General features: G+C 47.2%; 1 pseudogene across 6 annotated transcripts; it reads left to right on the top strand.

The window, feature by feature from the left end:
- Window positions 1-306: 306 nt before the first annotated feature.
- On the top strand, window positions 307-23,955 carry Rpl36l1 (ribosomal protein L36 like 1; annotated as a pseudogene). 6 transcript variants are annotated; one of them, XR_015626160.1, is made up of 4 exons: window positions 307-404; window positions 1,282-1,479; window positions 2,699-2,839; window positions 6,106-6,752. The product of XR_015626160.1 is annotated as a ribosomal protein L36 like 1, transcript variant X6 (transcript). The 6 variants fall into 6 exon arrangements; XR_015626159.1 differs by having other exon boundaries at window positions 2,704-2,839; window positions 6,106-6,751; XR_015626157.1 differs by lacking the exon at window positions 307-404 and having other exon boundaries at window positions 732-1,479.
- Window positions 23,956-24,305: the final 350 nt, after the last annotated feature.

Here is a 24,305-nt window from a genome sequence, read left to right as displayed (position 1 = left end):
CTGTCAAACAATACTCCACTACGTTGGTACCAACTTGTCTTAGTTAGGGTTTCTACTGATGCAACAAAGCTCTATGACCAAAAAGCAAATTGAGGGGCGTAGTGGCTGGTTTTGTGTGTCAACCTGACACAAGCTGGAGTTATCACAGAGAATGGATCCTCCCTTGAGGAAATGCCTTCATGAGATCCAGTTGTGAGGCATTTTCTCAATCAGTGATCAAGAGGGGAGGGCCCAGCCCATGGTGGGTGGTGCCATCCCTGGGCTGATCGTTCTGGGTTCTATAAGAGAGCAAGTGAGCAAACCATGGGAAGCAAGCCAGTAAGCATCAGCCCCCGCCTCCAGGTTCCTGTCCTGTGTGAGTTTCTGTCCTGACTTCCTGTGGTGATGAACAGCAATATGGAAGTGTAAGCTGAATAAACCCTTTCCGCCTCAGCTGGTTTCTTGGTCATGATATTTGTGCAGGAATAGAGACCTTGACTAAGACAAATTGGTATCAACAGAATGGGGTATTCCTGTGACAACCTGACCATGTTTTGGGGAGGGCTGTGGAAGGTTAGAAGAGCCATTGGGTGTTCAGAGCTCTATGGGGGTTGGGGATTTAGCTCAGTGGTAGAACGCTTGCTTAGCAAGCACAAGGCCCTGGGTTTGGTCCCCAGCTCCGGAAAAAAAAAAAAAAAAAAAAAAAAAAAAAAGAGCTCTATGGGATGTTCTGTAGGAGCTTGGAAGATAATGTTGAAAACAGTGCAGATGATGGAGGCCTGGCTTGTGAAATTTCAAAGGAAAGATTAAAGACTCTTATTGGAGCTGTTGCTGTTTTGATTGTGAAGATTCTGTGGTTTTGGTTAGCTGGGGCTGAAGAATCAGCTGTGATAACAAGATACCAGAACTACCAAAACGAAACCTTTGTGAAGCCTTTCTATTACTGGGACAATTGATGCTGGTTTGCTGGAGCTAAGAAAATAGTGGTGATTAAGAAGAGACCAGCATCACTGAGGTGAAATCTAGGAAGTGTTTTCTGAGAGCACAGAGAAGCTGTGTTCCAGAGATAGCCAAGGTTGTACCTTGTGTTGGCAGCCAGACTTGGTAATAAGAGTCACCCAGGTGGTACCGGTTTTGAAACCTGAAGGGGTAGCAGCTGATGCTTGGCACTGTGAGAAGCCAGGAGAGGCCTCTGGTGAAGGTGCAGCCTCAGTGGCAGTTGAAGACCCTGAACTGAAGGGGTCATGTAGGAAGGTGAGGCTTAGCACCATGAAAATGCCTACTCCGGTCTATTTGTGAAAGGGCAGTCCAGTTGCAGCAGAAGACAGCAGTGTTTTGGAGATGCCAGTACCAGAGATGACCACCAAGAACAGCAGCAGCAGTGGAATGCAGGGAGCAGGAGCCTAGAAGACAAGGTGTGTGCTACACAGGCCAGAGCTGAAGTGACCCAAGCCCTTGGAGGAGCCCAGAAGATCGGGAGTGGATCCCAGACAACAGACGGTTAGAATTTGGTTTTGCCTTTAATTGTGATTGTACCCTGATATTTTTCCCTCTTGAAATAAGAAAGTATTTTAGTGGAGCCCCCAGTTAAAAGACTTTGAATTGTAAAAAGACTTTGAATTTCAAAAGAGATTGGATTAAAGGGATCGAAATTTTAATATGTAAGAATTTGTAAAGACTGGAACTTTTTAAATGCTTTAGATCTTGAAAATGAATAAGAAAGTAAGGGTTGAGGCTTAATAGTGATGTGTTTGTGTCAAGTTGACAAGGGACCAGTTGTACTGGCTGGTTTTGTGTGTCAACTTGGCACAAGCTGGAGTTATCACAGAGAAAGGAGCCTCCCTTGAGGAAATGCCTCCATGAGATTCAGCTGTGAGGCATTTTTCTCAATTAGTGATCAAGGGGGAAGGGCCCAGCCCATGGTGGGTGGGGCCATCCCTGGGCTGGTGGTCCTGGGTTCTATAAGAAAGCAGACTGAGCAAACCAGGGGAAGCAAGACAGTAAGCAGCACCCCTCCACAGCCCCAGCATCAGCCCCCGCCTCCAGGTTCCTGCCATGTGTGAGTTCCTCTGCCGGATTCCTTTGGTGATGAACAGCAATGTGGAAGTGTAAGCTGAATAAACTCCTTTCCCCTTAACTTGCTTCTTTGTCATGTTTGTGTAGGAATACAAACCCTAACTAAGACAGGAAGGAAAGGGTTTATTTGGATTACACTAACATTCATCACTGAAAGAAATCAGGACAGGAACCTAAGTAGGGCAGGAACCTGGAAGCAGGAGCTAATGCAGAGGCCCATGGAGGGTTGTTTAGTGACTTGTTCAGCCTGCTTTTCTTATAAAACCCAGAAACTGCAGCCCAAGGATGACACCATCCACAATGGGCTGGGCCCTCGCCCATCAATAACTAACAAAGGAAATGCTTTACAGCTGGATCTTATGGAGACTTTTTTTTTAAAAAAAAATTAATCATTTACTTCTCAAATGATATCCCACTTCCCAGTTACCCCTCCACTAACTGTCCATCCCACATCTGCTCTCCCCTCTCCCCTGGAGACATTTTCTTAAGATTATCCTTCTTTCAAAAAAACTAGTTAGTGTGTCAACTTGACACAAGACTAGCCAGCACTGAGTTTCTTTGTGTAATGTTTTTATTTTGTTTTATTATTTTATGTATATGGGTATTCTAACTGCATCTTTATCTGTAAACCACCTGCATGCAGTACAGACAGAGGCCAGAAGACAGCATCAGATCCCCTGAGATGGGAGTTACAGTCAGTTGTGAGAGGCTGGAGTTCCATCCCAGATCCTCTGTAGGAGCAGCCAGGGCTGTTAACTGCTGAGCCATCTCTCCAGGATCCAAGGTAGGTTTTTTTAAAAACTCAACAAGGCTTTGTTTGGCTAGACACTGGCTACCTGAAACCCAGCTCTGCCCCCAGAGAGTTTAGCTGTGGTGTTTGAGAAATGTTTCCAACCTGCTCTGGGGAATGAGACCTGGAGGAGTGGTGTCTTGTACCACATTCTCTGGGGCTACTGTAGGCGGGGTGCTCTTCCCGGCATGGTGGAGCATCGTGAGGGTCTCGCTGCTCCCTGTGGCAGCTTCTTTACTAGCTCACCCTCATCAGGAAGTCTTCAGGGTCCTGGATCTGTATTCTAGTCCTGCCAGATCAGCCAACACCTCCAGCCTTCCCCACCGCCTTTCCCCTCCCCTATCCTCTCCCTCCTTGGCCACTGGTCTCATACATCATGCCTCCCTCAGCCTAGCACATCAGGAGGACACATCTCTGCTCTGGCATGGAGTGAGGATGCCATGTCAGCCATCAGATCAGCCTCCCAAAGTGATTCCCAAGGTACCAGGCAACTCCTCGAAGACCCTATCCCACCATGACTCAGCATACCAAACCCAGTCCTACCCCCTTCTTCCAAGCATGATCTCTTCCCAACACCTCCAGAAACATTTCCATTACAATAATTCTCCACCTTCAACTGACCAAACAGGACAACTGGGTCAACCCAACCAAGTTCAGCATCTGTCCCTGTCCTAGTCACTTAGCCAGTGTGCCTCCGTCCTCAGACCAGCCTGCTGGTCAGGGGGCATCTACATTGGTCTTTCTGTTCCCAATCCAACACGAAGCCCAACTCTCTCAGATCTGACAACTTCGGGTCTTTCTTTCTTAGCGAGACCTGAGGGGAATAATCACCAAGACAAGACTAAGCAGGCAAGAGCTGAATGGAGAAGCACTATTTGTGAGATGACTTGGAAACAGAGCTGAAGTGCTGGGAGACTCCAGCAAAGCACTGAGGGAGTGTGAATAGTACTCACAGAATTTAGAGCAGTGGTTCTTGACCTTCCTAATGCTGCAACCCTTTAATATGGTTCTTCATGTTGTGGTGATGAAAAATTATTTTTGTTTCTACTTCATAACTGTAATTTTGCTATTGTTATGAATTATAATGTAAGTATCTGATAGGCGACTCCTGCGCAAAGGGTCAGTCATTCAAACCAGAGAGGTCTCTACCCATAGGTTGAGAACCGCTAATTTAGAGCATAAGGTTTCTGTGGATGTGATTGGCTGAGATGAGTCCATCCTGTATTGCAGTGGGGGTGGGGTGGGGGGCAGCGGAGTCCAGAGACTCAATAAAAGAATGAGACATGTAAAGATACAGGGGGAGAGAACCCAGTAAGACAGGAGACAGGGCTGGGTTTACAGAGTGAGAGGTAAGCCACAAGCTGAGCTGAGAGGACCGTACAGACCATTGGCAGGATCCTTCACCAGAGCTCCCTAGGGAAGCTCAATCCTGTGGATGCCCTGATTTGTAACTCCTCCCTGGGGGAGGGTTACACAGTGCTCTGATGGGTGGTGCCCAGCACACAGTCAGTACTCAGGTACTGTTGAGTGAATGAATGAATGAACAAATGTGCAGTTGCCATATTTTTGTAGTGTGAGTTTCAGTGAGAGCAGTTTATTTATTCAGCAGCTGCCAGGACAGGCTCTGAAAGGCAGATGGACAGGAGTTTGGAAAGAGCCACAGTGCTGGATTGGTCGAGGTTAAGCCCAATCAAGCCACCACAGGGTCAGGTGAAGGGTGGGAGATTTCAGGCATGCACAGGCCTAGCGCTTCTGTCCCTATCTATCTTATAATCCTCAGCCTGTCTGTGAGCACTGGTTTCAGGACTGAACAGACTTGTCATAAAGCAGGAAGGCTGGCTATCTTGGGACTCATTTCTTCATCGATCACACATTGATGTGATATTCTTCCTAGTATTCTGAGTTACATAAAATGGATAATTAAGATTAAATGCTAACTCGTTTTATTTTGCTTGTTTTAATGACTTCTAAACTCCTTTCTTTTGGACACTGCTCCCCCTTTTGATGAGTTTCATGACAAGAGCATCTTGGAGACAAAGCCACCTATTTGTCTCATGAACATTGAGCGCCTGCTGTGTGTAAAAGCTGTGGGGTCCTACTTCCTGGTCCAGGGAATGCAGACTCACACGTAGATTTTAGGAGCTCCCACAGGCTTGCCTGGAATGTGTCCATGGCTTCCTGATCATGGAGCTAGTTTTCCGTTCTTCAAGATATATCGTCTACAGTAACCGACAAGGAACCTGGCTGGTGACCTTCGAACACTACTGCACTTCTTTGGGTCAAAAGTGTCCCCGGGCTGGGGATTTAGCTCAGTGGTAGAGCGCTTACCTAGGAAGCGCAAGGCCCTGGGTTCGGTCCCCAGCTCCGAAAAAAAAAAGAACAACAACAAAAAAAAAGTGTCCCCAAGCGGGGTGGGGGACACAGCCTTGTGAGAAGCTCCTACACAATGCTGGATCCCAGGAGTCTGAGGTCATAACCCCCATCAGTCTACCTCCTCAAACATTGATATGGGAGGATTTATGAAGAAAGCCTGTGTGGGTTTGTATTTACTATGGATTTTTTTCCCTTACAGTCATTTTGAGCCGATCACTATTAGGAGCTTTTTCTTAATTTGTTTAAAAGATTTTTTTAAAATATTTTTATTTGTTTTAGTCATATGAGTACACTGTCACTTTTCTTCAGACACACCAGAAGAGGGCATCGGATCCCATTACAGATGGTTGTGAGCCACCATGTGGTTGCTGGGAATTGAACTCAGGACCTCTGGAAGAGCACTCAGTGCTCTTAACCACTGAGCCATTTCTCCAGTCCCTTAAAAGATTTTTTTTAAACTTTGGTATGTAAGTGTTTTGCCTGAATGTGTATATGTGTACCGCATGTGTGCCTGGTACCACAAGAGGCCAGAGGAGGGCTTCAGATCTCCTGGAACTAGAGTTGTAAACAGTTGGGAACTGCTTAAGTCTTCTGAGCCACAGATGTTCCTAACTGCTGAGCTAACTGTCCAGACCAGTTTAGTGTAGTGTAGTTTTAATTATTACGTGTGTGTGGGTGTGGGTGTATGGTGTGTTGGGGGTGTATTGTGTATTGGGTGTGTGTGTGAGAGGTGTGTGTGTGTGTGTGTGTGTGTGTGTGTGTGTGTGTGTGGTATGGGTGAGAGGTATATGTGTGCATGCATGCATCCATGCCAACACATGCCACACTGCACATGTGCAGGTCAGAGGGCAACCTACAGGAACTGGTTCTCTCCTTCTACCATGTAGGTCGTGGGCATCATCCTCAGGCCGCCAGCCTCCGCAGTGAGCACCCTTACTGGATGAGCTGTCCGTCCATCATTCAGGTCCTTCGTAAAGAAATGAGTGGAGTGGAGTCAGCCTGTCATTCTATCACACTCCCCCATGAAGTATGCCTTCAAGTGGCTTATGTAAAATAAGCTCTTGTATAGACCAAGAGAATCTTGGTCCTGATGACTCCACGAGACTCTTAATTCCCAGACTCCCTGAAAGTCTGTCTTGGTCACTCATCAATTTAGGGACAGATCGATAAACCTCTGCTTGCTCTGATTTCTCGCATCCAAACACCTGCTCTTGCTTCGTCAACATCTGATGGAAAACTTCTGCCAGAACTGTACTTGAAAGACTTGATCAAGGTCTTATCTGATGACTCTGAACAGAAAGAGAAAAAGGCCTCGAAGATTTTTAAACTTTGGTATATAAGTGTTTTGCCTGAATGTGTGTATGTGGACCGCATGGGGAGCAAGACAGTAAACAGCACATTCCCTCCATGGCCTCTGCATCAGCTTTGGCCTCCATGCTTCTGTCCTGTTTGAGTTCCTGCTCTGACTTCCTTCACTGATGAACAGTGTGATATGGAAGTGTAAGTCAAGTAAACCCTTTCCTTCCAAACTTGCTTTTTGGTCATAGTATCTCATTCAAACAATCGAAACCTTAACACCCCTTACCCCAGGTATAAGACACAGTGAAGAATCCATGTTCTGCTGCTGAAGTTTTTCAGTGCCTGTCCCCCTTCTACCTGTCCTTACATGCTTTTGCCATGAGGCCTCACTAACAACTTGCCCCATTTGTGTCTTGCCCATGACCCTGGGTGACCCTCTATTGGAGAAGAGCTGAAGGTTGAGTTGATAATTGCCAATAGGTCATATCCAGGTAGCGAATTCATCATAAACCCCAAAAGGACGAGGTCGGGCTGCCTGGCACTGATTAGTAACATAGCCAGAGTGGATATTTCCTGATGTTGTTGAAGAATATTGTCCTTCCTAGCCAAGCAAGTGACAAGAAACAGAGAAAGATCTCAGTGTTCCAAAGGGACAGTAAGACAGTTTATTATTAGAAAAGTTATTAATGCCATGGACAAACAGACCAAGAGATAACAGCCAGCAAGGCAGGGGCTCTAAGGGGAGTACAGGTCCCAACACAGGGACAGATAGCAGATAGCGCTGCGCTGCGGGGGAACACAGAAGGAAGGAAATCAGGGCTCCAAAGGCAGAAGTGAGAGGCGAAAACCTTTCTGAAGATAGGGAAGTGGTTTCACAGCAGGAGTCTGTAGACAGGCTCTCTGATTCCTAGGGAGCAGGGAGAGAACAGGATGTGTGCCACCAGTCCCCTCTTTGATGTAAACTCACTCCCCCAGGTGAGAACCGCTCCCCCTGCAAGTGTGTTAGCTAGAGATTCAGTGTCTCAGCAGGGTAAGCCTAGGCTGTGTACTGTACTGGAGAACTTTTGGGTCCGGAGTCATCCAAACCCTCTGTCACTCAGTTGACTCACCTGCACATTGGCTGTCTCTGGGTGGGGCTAATGTCTGCCACTTCTGGGCCTCCGGTACCATCAAGTCTCCTGGTTCACTTGATTTATAGATCTTTCTTTTTTTGTTTGCTTGATTTTGTTATTGTTTGGGTTTAGGTGGTTTTGGAGATGGGATTTCATTAACCCCAGATTGGCCTTGAACTTACATCGAACCCCTGATCCTCCCGCCTTCACTTCTGGCTCTAACTACTACACCATTTTGAGTTTTCCTCCTCTCCGGTGAGGCATGCTCAGAACAGCGGCCTTGAACACCTGTTTCGGCTGGGTGGGATACATTTTGTTTCTGTAGCTTTAAGAAACTTCTGGAGGTGGCCCAGCCAGTAAAAGAGGAAGTGCCCTTCAGTTTACCTCTGGTGAGGTCACAGCTTCCTTGCTTTGTAGTCTGTGGCCACCCCTCCCCTGGGAACAGCAGGCTGACCCAGCTCTGGCTCCCTAGAAGCAGGAGGTGGAGGTGTGTGATTGGCAGGCCCTGCCAAAGGCTTTCTCTGCTGTGGTTGGGAAAGGTAGCTCCCTTGTTCTTTGGAAATCTTCTAGGCTAGGTTAGCATTCTACATGCCCTCCCTTGGTACAAGTGTTAAGGGCAGGGCTGTGGGACCCTGCAGATAGTCTAGGGGACTCCAAAAGGCTTTGAGAACTTGTTTGTAAACAGGAGAACCTGTAATTTCAAAGGAAAGCCTGGGCAAGTCCAAGTGGAACTGGGAAACTCGCCTGTCCCTGTCCCTCCCCTGCTGTGGCAGTACTACAGACTACAGGGGAAGACAAGGCCCCAAGGCACACCATTCCCCTGGTCTGTACCACATGGGGTCCCTTATTTCCTCCTATAATAACGGAGGTTGGTCCCAGGGATGGTGCCAGGGTCCTCGGTATCTAACGCCACATATACTCTAATGCTTACTTCTGGTTTATGCTCTGTCCCCAGCCCCCCTGAACACAGACTGACTGGTCACCAACCTCTCTGCCCTGCCTGAGTCCCATTTGTGGGAGCTCAAAAACCCTAATGAAAAGATCTGTCCAGGCATGGTTACACAATGCACAAGGCCAGCCTCAGAAAACAAAGTTTCTTAGGACACGGTAAGCACATAATAATGGTGCCTTCCGACAAAATGCCATCTCCCTGAGGAGTTTGGATATGCTGCTCAGGCTCTGTCAGTTGCCAGCCAGGACTGCCCCTCACACTGAGAGAGAAGCCCTGCTGGGCTGACACTAACTCCCCTGCTGCTGACTACAAGCCAGGTCCCATAGCGGTTGGTGGAAGGTGCAGTTTCCACCACAGTATGACTGTGTACAGGGTACTTCCCTCATCTGCTGAGGATGGCTCACATGTTCTAATACCAAAGGGTCTGGGTTCTGACTCTGCATAAAGGCTGGGGCAAGGGACTCTCAGGGTGGCAGACGCCCAGTTTAGACTACAGCTGGGTCCACTGGAAGACCAAGATCAGGAGAGATGCTGGGCCAGAAGCAGACTTGGTAGTCACAGCTGGGCTGGTTTCTTATGGGCCCAAAAACCTAAAGAAGAGAAAGGAGCCTCCCCAGGAATGAGGCTGCTGCTTTGTGTCCTACCTGTGTGCACTTCTCAGAAGTTTGTCCCTAGGCCATTTCTCAGTTACTGGAACCTTTTACTTCATCTAAGCCTGAGGCCAAAGATAGTGCCAACCTCCCTACAGCATACAGGACAGAGAATGACTGACTTAGTCTTACCTGTCAGTCATCAACCCTGGTCCACAGCCAAGCTGCCTCTCTGCAGACCCTGCTATACTTGCACCTGCTCCAGCAAACACCCAGTTCATCATCCAGCAATTGCCCCTCTGGTGGCCATCAACATTCTCTGATGTTCTTAGTAATAGGTACAGCAACGGCCCTGTGATAGGAGGGGAGCAGAGCCCCATCTTGCAAGTCATTCAGGTATTCAGGTTTGTGTTGGAAAATAAAACAGTGCCCCAGGGGCAGAGAGGAGAGGGACAATGATCCAGAGAGGTACAACGATCATTGGCAGTTCAAGGCCAGTTGTGACAAGCTATATTTTAGTTAGGCGGAACTACCATTGCAATGCCCTGAGTCTAAAATAAACAAGAATAATTAAGCACAACACAACACACACACACACACACACACACACACACACACACACACACACACAGAGTAAATTATCAAAAGGCAACCATCACCCTTTAACCACATTCCATTCCAACCCAAGACCTATGTCCCAGAAACTTCCCTGACTTTGTAGAAGTCCTTTCACTGTAGATTTTGCTACATAGCTCTGTCACCCAGTTATTCTAGATATTACAGCTTAATGCTGTCCTCTTCCTTACTTACAGGGTCTCACTATATACCTTGGGTTGTTCCTGAACTCACTATATAAACTAGGCTGGCCTTGAACTCACAGAGATCTGCCTGCCTCTGTCTCCAGAGTGATAGGATAAAGGCATGTGTTAACCATGTCCAGCTCAACCCCCAGCCTTTCTACTGGCTGTCCCTCAGTGCACCTTGGTATCTGAGGTCTGTATTAGTAATCAGAGATCTGACGCCTTGAGGCCTCTGTCCTCTGTATTCCTGTGAACTGGCAGCAGGCTGTGGGGCTCCATCAGGTTCAGGTCTAATCCCATGGCCTCCTCCTTTTGAACTCTGAGCCCCTTCTGGTGGGGCTCCTAGGATAAGGTCACTGTCCATTGAGCCTCTGAATGTTACAGCCAAACATGATTTCTCTTTCTTACAGCCACTGCCTCCCATCCTGCACACTACCTCCAGCCTCCCACAGTTCCTCAATAGTGCATACCATCCCATGGTATACTCTCATGGTACTACAACTAATAACAAAACTGACTTCAGCAGCCCAGGATGGATGGCTGGTGATGATGACCCCAGCCTCTACCTCCTATGTCACCTTGTCCCTAGATCAGATGGCATCAAGTTAGATATATAGTCTTGTGCAGTCTCAGCCTTGTGTGACTCCTGGGTGCTGCAGGTCTTCTCTGTAGAACCCTGAGGCCCCTCTGCCCAGGAACTATATTTCCCAGTTCCTCTGGGACATACTGTGTGTGCCGTCCATGTCCAGATGTCTCCAGCCTACATTCTCTCATGTGTTTCTAATGGGATTTCCCATTTTCTGGCTGACTTAAGTCACTCTTATTTGTCCTTTGGCTTTAATTCTTCTAAAAAAATGTGTGGTTTTGCCAGCTCATGATTTGACACCAGTCCTCCTTGGTTTACATCCTCATACACACAGGCATTGGCCAGTATAAGCAAAATGGGATGGCTAGAGCTAGGAGATATGGAGTCTCAGCTAGCGGTTCTCTGAACTTTAAGTCCAACCCATTGATTCCCTCCTCGGGAACCTTGCCTGCTGTGCTGCCCCACTTGGCTCCTGGCTGGTTTGGATATGCTTAACAACCATGCTTGAAGCCAAGACAAGGTGCTGGCTAATCCCCTGGAAGAGTCTAGACCCAGGAGACCTGTGCCCATCTTAGAAGCCAGGGTAAAATCTACATAGGGGTAAGGGTCATGTGGTTTTCCTTCCAGGGGTTTCGAAAGTGGAAAAGGTGCCTGCTTCAGCACCTGCCACTCTGCTGGTCCATACCAAGCCTTGTGGAGGAGAAACATCTAAATGGGCTTCACAGGGTCAGCCCAGTCCCCTGGGGCAGGGTGTACTGCTTTCTACTTTGAACACTAAATTCAAACCCTCGGAAGCTGCCAAGCATCCCTTACTGTGGCATGGGACCTGCTGTGTGTTGGTTGCTGCCCTTGGTGTGGCTACAGCTAACTTGGAACTAAGAGTGCCTTGCCAGCTGGTGTCAGACATCAGGTGAGACCGAGCCCTAAAAACAGCTGTGTCACCGCTCATGATAAGTTACTTTCGTCTAAACACCATGACGTGAATGCAATGTTGACCCCCGTTTGCAGACGAGGAGATGAAGGCATAGGGGAGGGTCGTTGCTGCTAAACAAGGCTACAAACCCAAGAGGACTGAACCTGGAGTCCACAAGCAATTGGTACAGTGTAGGTCGGATGACATCGAGAGGCACATAGAATGAGGGCAGATCTTAGTAGAACAGGAAAATGTGCTCCTTGTGTCTCTGTGTGTATATCTGCATGCATGCATGAATGGATGTTTGTATATGTGTGCTTGTATATGTGTCTATGTATATAAGCATATAACCATGTGGGTATGTATGTGGTCCCAAGTCTGACTGTGTGTGTGGATATACATGTGTGTACTGGGGAAACTTGGTTGTTCTTTGCTGGGATTTTGGCCCCACAACTAGAAGCAGAGGCTCCTAAGAAGTCTTATCTGTGCCTGGGGCTGTGGCTCCCATGCAGACTAGTGCAGCTCCATGCCTCTTAGTCTTCTGGCCCTGTCTCCCCAGCTCCTAGATCATAGCCCTCTAGGGCTTTGTCCAAGGTGGGAGGGAACACGGAGCACAGTGAGCACATAACAGGAGCATTTGGGGATGCCCTCTGTGGTAAGCACGGTGCTTGAGCCTTGGTATGGTTGCTCAGCCTACCTGGTCCTGGAAGTCCCTGTAGTCACAGGGCAGAGAACAAGTCCACTCTGATAAAAGAAAACAATAGGATCAGGTTTACTGCACAGACATAGAGCTAGCTCTCCTGGGCACACTCCCACGGCAGAATCACACAAGACATTTTTCTTTCAAAAAAAATCTTTTGCAATGCTTATAGTCACTTCCTACATGAAGAAACAAGTTATTTCAAAACCTCATGGTTGTAGAACTGGTGTGGTCGCTAGACCTTCAAGGGGCTTTTGGTCTCAAGTAGCCTGCAGTCTCCTGCAGGGGCAAAAGTTACCACTGTGTCATAGACACATTGCTGAGCTGTGGTTCTAACCCAGACCTGGTTCAGGAAAGAGGACGAAGTAAGGACCTACAGAGGAGAGACAGTCGTGGAGGCGGTGGCCTGTGGAGGTGAGGTAGGGATCAGAGTTCCACCAACTCCCTCTACTTCCTGCAGCCTCAGTTTCTCCATGTAGGCTCAGGCTGCTGGGAGGAGTCCATGCCAGCCTCAGACTGAGTGCTCTGAGGAGTGGCAGAGCCTCATTTCCTTCCCTTTTTCCTGCCCTCTGCTCACAGCATGAGCCAAGACTTAAGAAATGCCTGTTTACTGTCTGCAAAGTCACAGCCTTCACCAGTGGCACCTGAGAGAGGAAATGCCTGTATCCTCCAAGCTGGCCCAACTGGGGGGAAAGTGAAGAGACAGACCAGGGCTCCTCAGACAACGCTGGCTTCTTTCCTCCACCTGCGCCCCATCCAAATCCTGATGCTCAACAACGGCCATCTTTTCTCTCTGACATGACCACAGGGGTGCTCATCCCTCCAGGTTCCTCAAAGGGCTTGGTATTCTCACAGGAGACAGTCGACCTAAGTCTCTACCCCAGCTCTTCTATCCACACAGGGCTCTGTTCCTGGGCCTCCAGCTTCACTGTCTTGCATCCCACGGCTGAGGGCCTCCTCTTATGAACCTTCCTCCTAAAGGAAGCCAGGGCTCTGAAATTCATGCTTAAAGCCACAGCCAGCATGGGGTGATGGCTCAGTGAGTAAAAAACAATTGCCACCCACCAGATAACCTGAGTTTAATGTCCTGAACCTACATGGTAAGAGTACCAACTCCCTCAAGTTGTCCTCTGACACTGCCCCCTGCCCCACGTCAACACACGTCTACTGCTCATGGAGAAAGAAAACTATTAAGAACCTGGTGGCAGACATAGCTCTGTGAGTTCAAGGCTAGCCTGGTCTACAGAGCAAGTTCCAGAACAGCCAGCAGAGTAACCATGTCTCAAAAAATTAATTGATTAATTGGTCATTCGATCAGTTAATAAAATAAAAAGCCATACCCAAAAGGAGAGAATCAGTACTGTGAAAGGGTACCTAAGCAAAAGAATTGGTGCCGTGCCAGTGTAGACCTGTTCCTTGTGTCTGCCTGGAACCAGCACCTTGTAGCAGCTTAGTGTTCTTGTCATAGCCTCTTTATACAGTGTCATCTTCTTGTCGAAAGGATTCTGGGGACAGAAGCCGTGTTTACCAATGCTCACCAGTAACTGGCTCCTGGTAGACCTCGAGAAATATTTGTTAGGTAGATGGGTGGGTGGTGCATGGTATTTTAGGCAGGGTTCCCTAGAGGACTAGAACCCATGGCAGTGGGAAGCTGGGTAGCCCAGCAATTGCTACGGCACCCTGGAGAGACCAAAACACCAATCAGTCTCAGAAGTCTCAGGATGCCTCAGAAGTACCAATGTAGCACTGAAGGTCTAGACAATTCTAGCAGAGTTACTGGTCCTTCAGTCTGTGTTGGAAGGTGGAAAGCAGCAACCAGAGTTTGATTCAGGTAATGGAGGATGGCAGCAGAGAGGGCAGCAGCAGACCAACCCTTCAACCAGAAAAGGAGTGGACAGGCAGAAGTAGACAGACAGGAAGGCAGTGGACAGGCAGGAGGGCACTGCTTGCTGTATTTTCCTTGGATGCTTTCTATCTGGACTCCCACAGGATGTTGTCCCGTGACACTGAGGTGACACTGAGGGAGGGGCTTTCCCCTTTTAGTTAAATCATTTTAGAAACATCCCCACAGGCCTTACCCACAAGCATGTTTCTTTTCTTTCTTTCCTTTCTTTCCTTTCTTTCCTTCCTTCCTTCCTTCCTTTCTTTTTTTTTTTATGACAGGTTTTCTCTGTGTAACAGCCCTGACTGTCCTAGAACTCACATTATAGACCAGGCTGTCCTCAAACTCACCGATATATATGTCTGCCTCTGCTTCCCGAGAGCCTCCCTGAGATTAAAGGCTGTAGTACAGCTTCCTAGCTAGACACACATTTCTTAGTTGATTCTTGTTCCTATCAAATTGACAATCAAAACCAAGCATTGCAGATGGATGGACAGAAAAGGGGTAGGAGGACACTTGGATGACTGTGGGTGGACAGGAGTGGTAAGTAGGTAGATGGAGGAGTGGATGAGTATCTTAGTTACTTTTAGTTGCTGTGATTTAGAAAAGCTACAACCAAGGCAACTTATAAAAGAAAGCATTTAATTTGGGGCTCATGATTCCCAAGGGCTGAAGTCCATGACCATCATGGCAGGGAGCCTGACAGCAGGCAGACAGGCACAGTGCTGGAGCAGTAGCCGAGAGAGCTCAATCTACAAACATGAAGCAGAGAGACTGAGTTGGAAATGACACTGGCTTTCAAAGCCCTACCGTCCACCTCCATTGACACACCTCCTCCAACAAAGTCACACCTCCTAATCCTTCCCAAGACAGTGCTATCAACTAGGGACCAGGTATTCACATATATGAACCTATGGTGGCCATTCTCATTCAAGCCATCACAGTGGGCGTCTGGTGATGTATATATGTAGCTGACATTGACAGGAGAGCTAGCAAGAGCCCTGCTTAAAGTCCAAACCCTTCCTACTTGTCTGGAAGAGGAGGTCTGTGCCTTATATTCCACAGTATGCTGCCTTTCCTTGATGTACTTACCCATGACCCCCAGACTTGTGGCCTGTCCCTGTCCTTTCATGAGCCTCAACAGTTTCCATGTGTATTTCTCTTGAATACTTCTGTGGGGCCTGTTCCATAGCTTCGCAGGGCAGACAGCTTTAATACAAGAGAACACCAGAAAAACAGAAGCTCTCCTGCCACCACCACGAAACCATCAATAACTTCATCTTTAAATTTGTGTTTTCTAAACCCGATGGGACAAAACTATGATCCCCACAATGTTTACCACACCTCTTGAGAGTGATTATAGAACTCCAGCAGACCCCTAGGATCTAGGAAGATGTAATGAAGTTGACTGCAATGAGGAGGAGTGAGATTTTTACATAGCTCCTTCACTGTTCTTCTGAAATGGGAAAATATTTACATTTGCAAAGCACATAGTACACACTGGAAGTTCTAGTGAGGTGACTGGCAAGTGAAATACTTTGCATTTAAAAGTGGTCTGGGGGTGCTGGAGAGATGGCTCAGCTGTTAAGAGCACTGACTGCTCTTCCAGAGGTCCTGAGTTCAATTCCCAGCAACCACATGGTGACTTACAACCATCTGTAATGGGATCCGATGCCCTCTTCTGGTGTATCTGAAGACAGCTATAGTGTGCTCATATACATAAAATAAATAAATAAATCTTTAAAAAAATAAAAGTGGTCTGGGGCCCTAATGATGGAACTCAGTTGGTACAGTGCATGCTTAGCCTGGACACAGCTCTGGGGTTGACCTCCCAGCTAGGGAAGCCAGGCTTGGTGGCCCACACCTACAATCCCAGCTCTTGATTGGTAAAAGTAGGAGGATTGCCAGGCATGGTGGCGTATGTATTTAATCCCAGCACTTGGGAAGCAGAGGCAGGTGGATCTCTGTGAGTTCAAGGTCAACCTGGTCTATATAGTGAGTTCTAGGACAGTTAGGGCTGTGTAGAATGACCCTATCTCAAAAAATAAGTAAATAAATAAATCAAGATCTTCCTGGGCTATGGATTGAGTTCAAGTCTAGCCTGGAATACATGAGGCCTTGTATCATTCAGTTAGTCAGTCAACCAACAAAACTGTCATCATATAATACAGAGATAGAATCCATGTGAATGATTTAACATTGTATTTACTTAGAATGAGATTACAGAAGAAAGTAAAAGCATGATGTCAGGCATGGTGACACACACCTATGATCCCAGACTAAGCTACATGAGACCCTGTCTTAAAAAGCAAACAAGCAAACCACCACCACCAACAACAACAATGCACACATGCAAAGCAAAAAGACTCATGCAAAAGAAGAGGATGAGAAAAGGTCTGTCTGACCCTGCAGGCCCTGGTCTCGGGCACACGTGTGTGTGTGTGTGTGGGGGTGGTCTTCTGCCATTTGATCATCACCCTTTTCTACATAGAACAAACCATCTGTGGCATCTGTAGCCGTTACTTTATTACATCAGTCGCTGGTTCATTTGAAATTCACTTAGAATCATGACAGTCAACCTTCAGCATGCACTGGGAAAAGTCACCAATAAGGCCAAGGATACTGCAGGCCAGGCGCCGGCAGCAAGAGAGACAGGGCCTGCACCATGAAAGGTCTGGTAGAAGCTTCCTGTCTTTTAGCGAAGACAGCAAAACAAACAATTCCTTAGTCTCCTCAACAGAAACGTAACTGCAGCCTGGAAACTCTAAGATCCCCTAACTTGCTCAGATCTCTCAGTCCTTCAGCAGACGATGGTATCATGCCCTCTAGAGGACTTCAGGGAAACGGCAGGACTAGGTCCCAGCCATATTTCTCCTTGTCCCTGGGGCTAATGGGAGCTTCACTGCTGAAGCCTCTGAAGGTCACGCAGAGACATCTTGACACTGCATTCTGCTTTAAGGGGGTACCACACACATATGTAGGGCACACGCACGCACGCACACACACACACACACACTCACACTCACACGCATGCACGCACAACAGAGGAGGCACATGGAGAAGGCTGCCACTAAGTAAATAAACCACAGAATTGGAGAGGTAAAGACCGTTTCAGGCTACCCTGGTCTACACAGTAAGTAACAGGCTAGACAGAGCTACACAGGGAGATCTTGTCTCAAAACAACAACAGGCTCCAAAGAAACATCTCAAGGGTAAAGGCACTTATGGCCCAACGTAAAGATCTGACTTCAATCCCCCAGACTCATACAATGGAAGACGACCAATGATAGTTGTTCTCTGACCTCCACATAAACACAGTGACATGGACTTCCCCCAAATAAATAAATAAATAAATAAATAAATAAATAAATAAATGAATGTTATTTTAAAATGTGATCAGGAGGCAGAGGCAGGCAGATCCCAAGCAAGGCAGCCTGGTTTATACAGCGAGTTCCAGATTAGCTAGGGCTACATAGTGAGACCATGATTTTATACATTAATTAATTATACTAACACTTTAATTAAAAATTAAGCACCAATAAAATGACAAATGTGGTGATGGGTGAACAGAATCCCAGTGTTTGAGAGATGGAGGCAGAAGGATCAAGAGTTCAAAGTTATCCTTAGCTACACGGTAAATTCAAAGCAGTCTGGGCTACATGAGACCCTGACTCAAGGAGAGAACATAGGACAAGGCACAGAGGGAGCACAGGGAGTCACAAAATGGCACCAAGGTTTCAGTTTTGCTTTGTGTTTTATTGGCCTCAAACTTGGGGTTCCATCTGTCCTTCTTCTGAAGCCTCCAGAGTCGCTGGGGCCACAGATTTGGTCTACAGTGCCTGGTGGAGGAACAATTTCTTTCTGAAATGCATGACATGGCAAACCATGCCAACTTGCTGTGTCAGGTGGGGTCCAGCAGCATCCAGAGAGCCCAGCTCCAAGTAAGAGCTCCAATCCTGGGGTTGGGGATTTAGCTCAGTGGTAGAGTGCTTGTCTAGCAAGCACAAGGCCCTGGGTTCGGTCCCCAGCTCCGAAAAAAAGAAAAGAAAAAAAAAAAAGAGCTCCAATCCTAGACAGTAACAGCACAGCAGAGCTGTACCCATACCCATACCCACACTCACACACACTCACACACACTCACACTCACACATTCACTCACACTCACACATGTACACACTCACACACCCACACACTCACACATTCACTCACACACACATTCACATACACACTCTTATACATAGGCTCATACATTCACTCACACACATACTCATACAAACACACTCTCAGACACTTACACTCTCACATATACACACACACTCATATTCCCTTACACATACTCACACATTCACATATACTCACACTCATACACACACGCACTCTCTCTCACACTCACATACACACATTCTCACACTCACATACATTCACTCACACACACACATACGCACACTCTCACATACTCACACATCCACTCACGCACACATACACACTCACACACATTCACACACTCTCTCTCTCACTCACATACATTCACTCTCTCACACACACATACACACACTCTCACATACACATTCACTCACACACACATACACACACTCTCACATACACATTCACTCACACACACACATACACACACTCTCACATACTGGTACATTCACTCACACACTCACACATTCACTCACACATACATACATACTCACATTCACACACTCACACACACTCTTATACATAGACTCATATACATTCGCTCACACACTTATACATGCATCCTCACACTCACACATACTTAGACACCCTCACATTCACACAGTGTGTGCCGCCCACAAGCACCAGATTGCTGTGTGCTGTGCTGCCATTGTTAACTGGTAACGGAATGTGTAGAGCAATATGCACGGCTGTGCAGTTTGGTTGCTCTGTGGGTGCAGTGAAGCCCCTATCTGAATTCTGGTGACTTCCCTACGGATACTGACAAGAATGAAGGTCATAGGAACCAGGAAAACTCTGAAAGAAAAGAAGGAAGAGGAGGAGGAGAAAGAGGAAGAGAAGGAGAAGAAGAACAAGAAGAACAAGAAGAACAAGAAGTTCAGGGTGGCAGAGATAGCTCAGAGCATAAGAGCACTCACTGCTTTTGCAAAGGACCTAGGCTCTATTCCCAGCACCCAACATGACAGGCACCTGTAACTCCAATTCCAGGTGATCTGACACCTGACACTCTGCAAGCTTTCTGCACAAGTGTGGTGTACATACCTGTGTCATACACATATACTCCTAAAACAATTTTAATTGTTTTTACATTTTTTTGAAATCATAGATTTCACACTTCCTTATTTGTGACTGACAGCGGGGCTAAGGGGATGGCTCAATCAGTAAAAACACCGACCTAGTCAGCACAAGGACGAGAGTTCCCCAGTCCCGGTGGGAAAAGTCAAGTGCTGTGGAACGCATCTGTAACTTTGGTACTGGGGACAGGGGAGGACACAGGCAAATCTCTGAATCAGTGAGTTTCAGAGATCAGTGTTAATGAGAGACCCTACCTCAAAAATTAAAGGGAGTGTGACTAAGGAAGCTATCAGACATCCACCTCTGGCCTCCACATACAGAGAACAGAGAGACAGATAAAGAGAAGATTACTACAATGCTACAGTTATTAGACTGAATTGTATGTAAATAAATAGGTTGATGGAGTAGAATTCTAACTCAGAACTTTAAATTGGGTATGGCAGCACAAGCCTTTGATCCCAGCTCTCAGGAAGAGGGGTTGGGGGGTGGGGAGTGAAGGAGATGGGGATGGGGTGTTGAAGTGGGTGTAAGGGGTAGGGGTAGATTTCTGTGTGTTTAAGACCAACCTAGTCTACATATGGAGTTCCAGGCCAGTCAGGGCTATACGTAGACCTTGTCTCAGAAACAACAAAAGAATCCTAAGTCAGAATTAGGTTCTTATGGTTATAAGTGAGTTAAAAAATCTTTGACAAGGGTACGACGGGGTGCAGTATTTTCAACAAGTAGTTCCGAGACAGCTGGACACGCACATGGATGAAGCTGAGCTCCTACTGCACATCACATCACGAATCAAATGAATAAATCTCCAAACAGATTGAAGACAAAACACAAAAGCAAACCTAAGGAATTCTACAACAAAAATGGGGGTGAATCTTTGTGGCCTAGGCTTTAACAATGGCTTCTTTTTGAAAATGATACCAAAAGCCCGGGCAACATAAAGGGAACACACTAGGAATAGCTGGATTTCATTAGGAGGAGAAAATGTGTTCTGGGGATGTGGCATAGTTGGTAGTGTGGTGCCTTGAATACCCACAGATCTTGGCTTGCCCTCCAGCGTCCCACAAAACCCAGGAGTGGTAGTAGGAAGACTGTAAGTTCTGGGATTCATAGTAAGACCCTGTCTCAACCCTCTTCCCAAACAAAACAAAAGAGTAGACATGTGAGGTCCCTGCCTTTAACTGAACTTGAATCCAGAAGTGAGATATCTCAGTCATGTGACAACTGTACATTCAGTACCAGGTATGGTGGTATGGGCCTCTTTCTAATCCCAGGACCCAGAATGGTGAGGCAGGAGGACTGCCCTGAGTTTGAGGTCAGCCTGGGCTAGGTAGTGAGTTCCAACCCAGACTATCTCAAAACAAATACAGAAATATAATTCCACTTGTTTTAGTTTTTGTGAAACAGAGTTTCTCTGTGTAGCCCTGGCTGTCCTGAAACTCACTCTGTAAACCAGGCTGGCCTCAAACTTAGATGTCTGCCTGCCTGTCTCCTGAGTGCTGAGATTAAAGGTATGTGCCACCACTGCCCAGACTGATAATTGCATACTAAGTGTTTTGTTTCCCCCTAGAGAAACCAAAGGTCTTGTGACCCTCCCAGGTAGGGCAGTTCTGCCTAGCTACTCAGGATCCAAGAAGGGTCAAACCCAGGCTGGGCTGGGTAACCTCATCTGTTCACCAGACGGGTAACCTTGGCATTCATCAGAACCTGGTGCCAAGGTTCTGTGCTGACCCTTACTACAGGAACTATCTGACTGGATCTTTGACCCCCCACAAGGCTCCAGCTACTCAGTTCCCTGTCACATGCCATCATAGGAAAGAATGCAGTCATGTCCTGGCAGCCCGCCTACCTGGCATGATTTGCTTCTAGATAAGAATCACGGCACACCGTGCACCAGAAGTCAGAACACTCAATTCTGAAGGAGTGAGAGTAGTCGGTAGCTGGCCTGTGAGCCAGTCTGCACTCTCCACGTCTCCTTTAATGTGCTTCTTCTGCAAGGAGACCCTGGCGGGTGGTAGAGCACTCACTGCCCAGTCCAAGGTAACGTGCGGACCAATCACAGTCAATAGGCTTCCACTCTATAAATAGTTCTTCACGTATACTAAAGCAGACATCATTCCCTTAGACAGTCTCTGGAGTGGCTGAACTCTGTGCCCTTCGCCCACGTGCCAGCATTGCTGTTGTGTTGGGGAGATGCCCCGGTACTGAGGGTACACCACAACTTCAGCCAGCAAGACAAACAATATCCACCATCACCGAGGGAAGTCCTGAGTCCTGAGACAGTCACAGTTTCTAGCGTCACTTACACATCTACAAACACAAATGCGCCAAGGCTGTGAAAGGACACGTCCCCAAGGCAAACACGGAAAGTATAGCTTTCCCAGGTATCCTGGCACATCTAGCTTAGCAGCCCAGCTAAGTGGTGTCCCATCACCACAAGAAAGAACACACCACACAATAACCTCTGATTCAATTGATAGGATATAATTTGCCTATCTAGACGACACAAAATCTGCCCATTTACACACCCATCTCTTAAAAATATTCCTAACAACCTGTAACTACGCACAGAGAAGAATCTTAACATCTGCCGTCACGTTTTCCCTGCTCCGTGTGCTTGCTCTGGCTCCTTCTCCTCCTTCTAAAACTTTGTTCCCGCCCATCCTGCCTTCTCGTCCAATGACAAGCCTCGTTTTATCTTGTCTGCCTTCACCTACATAATGACATCAACCTACATGGGAGAGATGGCTCAGTGGTTAAGAGAGTGTATTATTCTTACAGAGGACCCAGGTTCAGTTCCCAGCACCCATGTTGACAATTCACAGCCATCTTGTGACTCCAGCCCCAAGGGTTCTGATGCTCCATTATCTGTACAAATGCGCGCATACCTATCCTCCACCCTTAAAGACTGAAAATTTTGTTTTTCAAATGAGAGAGCTAGGGAGATGGCTCAGGGGCTAAGAATGCTTGCTATCCAAACAAGAGGAGCTAAGTTCAAATCCCCCAGCACCCCATAAAATCTAGACATGGCTGTATGTATCCATAATCCTAGTATTATGGTGTGGAGACAAATGAATCCTGGAACCTTCCTAACCAGCCAGTCTGGCAGAAATAATGAATTCCATGTTCAATGAGAGATTACGTGTCAAAAGCTAAGGTGTCGAGGACAGAAGAGATAGCTCTGTGGGTACCGGGCACCCCACACAGTGCACAGATACACAAACAGGCAAAATGCCCAGACAAATAAAATAAATAAATTAATAAATAAAAATTTTAAAAATATATAAGGTGAGAGTGAGTCACCTTCTTCTGACCTCTGTAACGGGGACACCAGTGCTCACTGCTTCCTGCCACTGCAGATGTCATGGGACGGACACGGGAACGGAATCTTTGTATTTTGAGAGCTGGCAATCTGAGAAGCCAGCAGAGTGACATCCTAAAAAGTGTGTCCCACCTCATTCCAGCTGGCCGGTCATCCAGGGTGGGATGGACAAGAAAGGAAGCCATTGTCTCCGGAGCTTAGCCTCACGCCTCCTGTTAGGTGGTCAGCCACATTTCTGGGGCTCTCTCCTTATTTCCTTTGTGTTTCCCCCTTATTTTTGTAGATGTTGGGGTTCAGGCACTACTTGACAGGCAGAGCTGTAAAAGTAATTCTGGGGGTTTTTCTATGCCTACCTAGTGGGCTGGGAGGAGTTAACCCAGAACAAACAGACCACTGCCATCATAACATGCTAAGCCGGAAATGCATGCATCTGCTCGCTTCTTCCTACAGTGTGGAGAGTGCATGTCTCTATAATACAGAATATGAATGTGTCTGTCTGTCCTTCCTTTCCCCCATCACCTCTAGACAAGGGAGGGAGCACACTGCTGTTCTCAGTTAGGTTCACAGTGCATGGATACACCATTCCCAGGTGTGGCAGTTTGAAGGAAATGTCCCCTACGGTCTCTGGCACTTGAACACTTGTTTGAGGAGTCTTAGGAGTTGTGACCTTGTTGGAGAAAGTGTGTCATTGGAGGTGGCTTTGGTAATTTAAAGACTCAGGCGTTTCTGGCTTACTCTCTCTGCTTTGTGCTTGCAGTTTAAGATGTAAACCTGCCTTCCTGTCTGGCCGCCATGAGAGAGCAGAGGCCATGGCCCTGTGCCACCCCCATGGCCGTGGGCCTCAAGGAAGGCCACAAGGTGATGAAAAACTTCAGCAAGCGGGGACACAGCCGGTGCCGCGATCACCTCACCAAGCACACCAAGTTCGTGCGGGACAAGATCCCGGAGGTGTGCGGTTTTGCGCCCTACGAGTGGCACGCCCTGGAGTTGCTCAAAGTGTCCAAGGACAAGCACACACTCAAGTTCATCAAGAGGATGGTGGGCGCGCACATCCACGCCAAGAGAAAGTGGGAGGAGCTGAGCAACGTGCTGGCAGCCATGAGGAAGGTGGCAGCCAAGAAGGATTGATGGGCCCTCCCCCAATAAGAGATCGTTCTTACAAAAAAAAAAAAAAAAAAAAAAAAAAAAAGGAAGCCCGTAGCTTCTTGCTCCTGACATGCCTGCCTGTTGCCACGCTTCCTCACTGTGATGGTGATGGTCTCCTCTCCCTCTGGAACTTTAAGCACAAATAAATCCCTTTGTTCTCTAAGTCGCCTTAGTTATGGTGCTTTGTCACAGCAATAGAAAAGTCAGTAATTCCCTGGGACACAAGCGCGCTTAGCCTTGTCCCTATAAAAACTACTCTGTGGTCTTGCTAAAGGCTCAACAAAGGTTCTTATGCCAAACCTGATGCCCCGAGTTCAGTCCTTACATGGTGAAAGGGCAGAATCGAGTCCTGCAAGTTGTCCTCTGGCCTTTACACATGCAACTGTGTGATTAATTAACTAAATAGTAACCTAAAAAGATGAGCTGTCCTCTGACCTGAAGAGAAATGTGCCCTGTGCTCTCCTTGAAGGACTTTGGAGGAGGCTTTTTTCTTAGCCTGAACATGGCGGTT

Source organism: Rattus norvegicus, chromosome 7 (genome assembly GCF_021556685.1).
Source record: "Rattus norvegicus strain SHRSP/BbbUtx chromosome 7, alternate assembly SHRSP_T2T, whole genome shotgun sequence".
NCBI lineage: Eukaryota > Metazoa > Chordata > Mammalia > Rodentia > Muridae > Rattus > Rattus norvegicus.
This window is presented reverse-complemented; position numbering and strand designations above follow the sequence as displayed.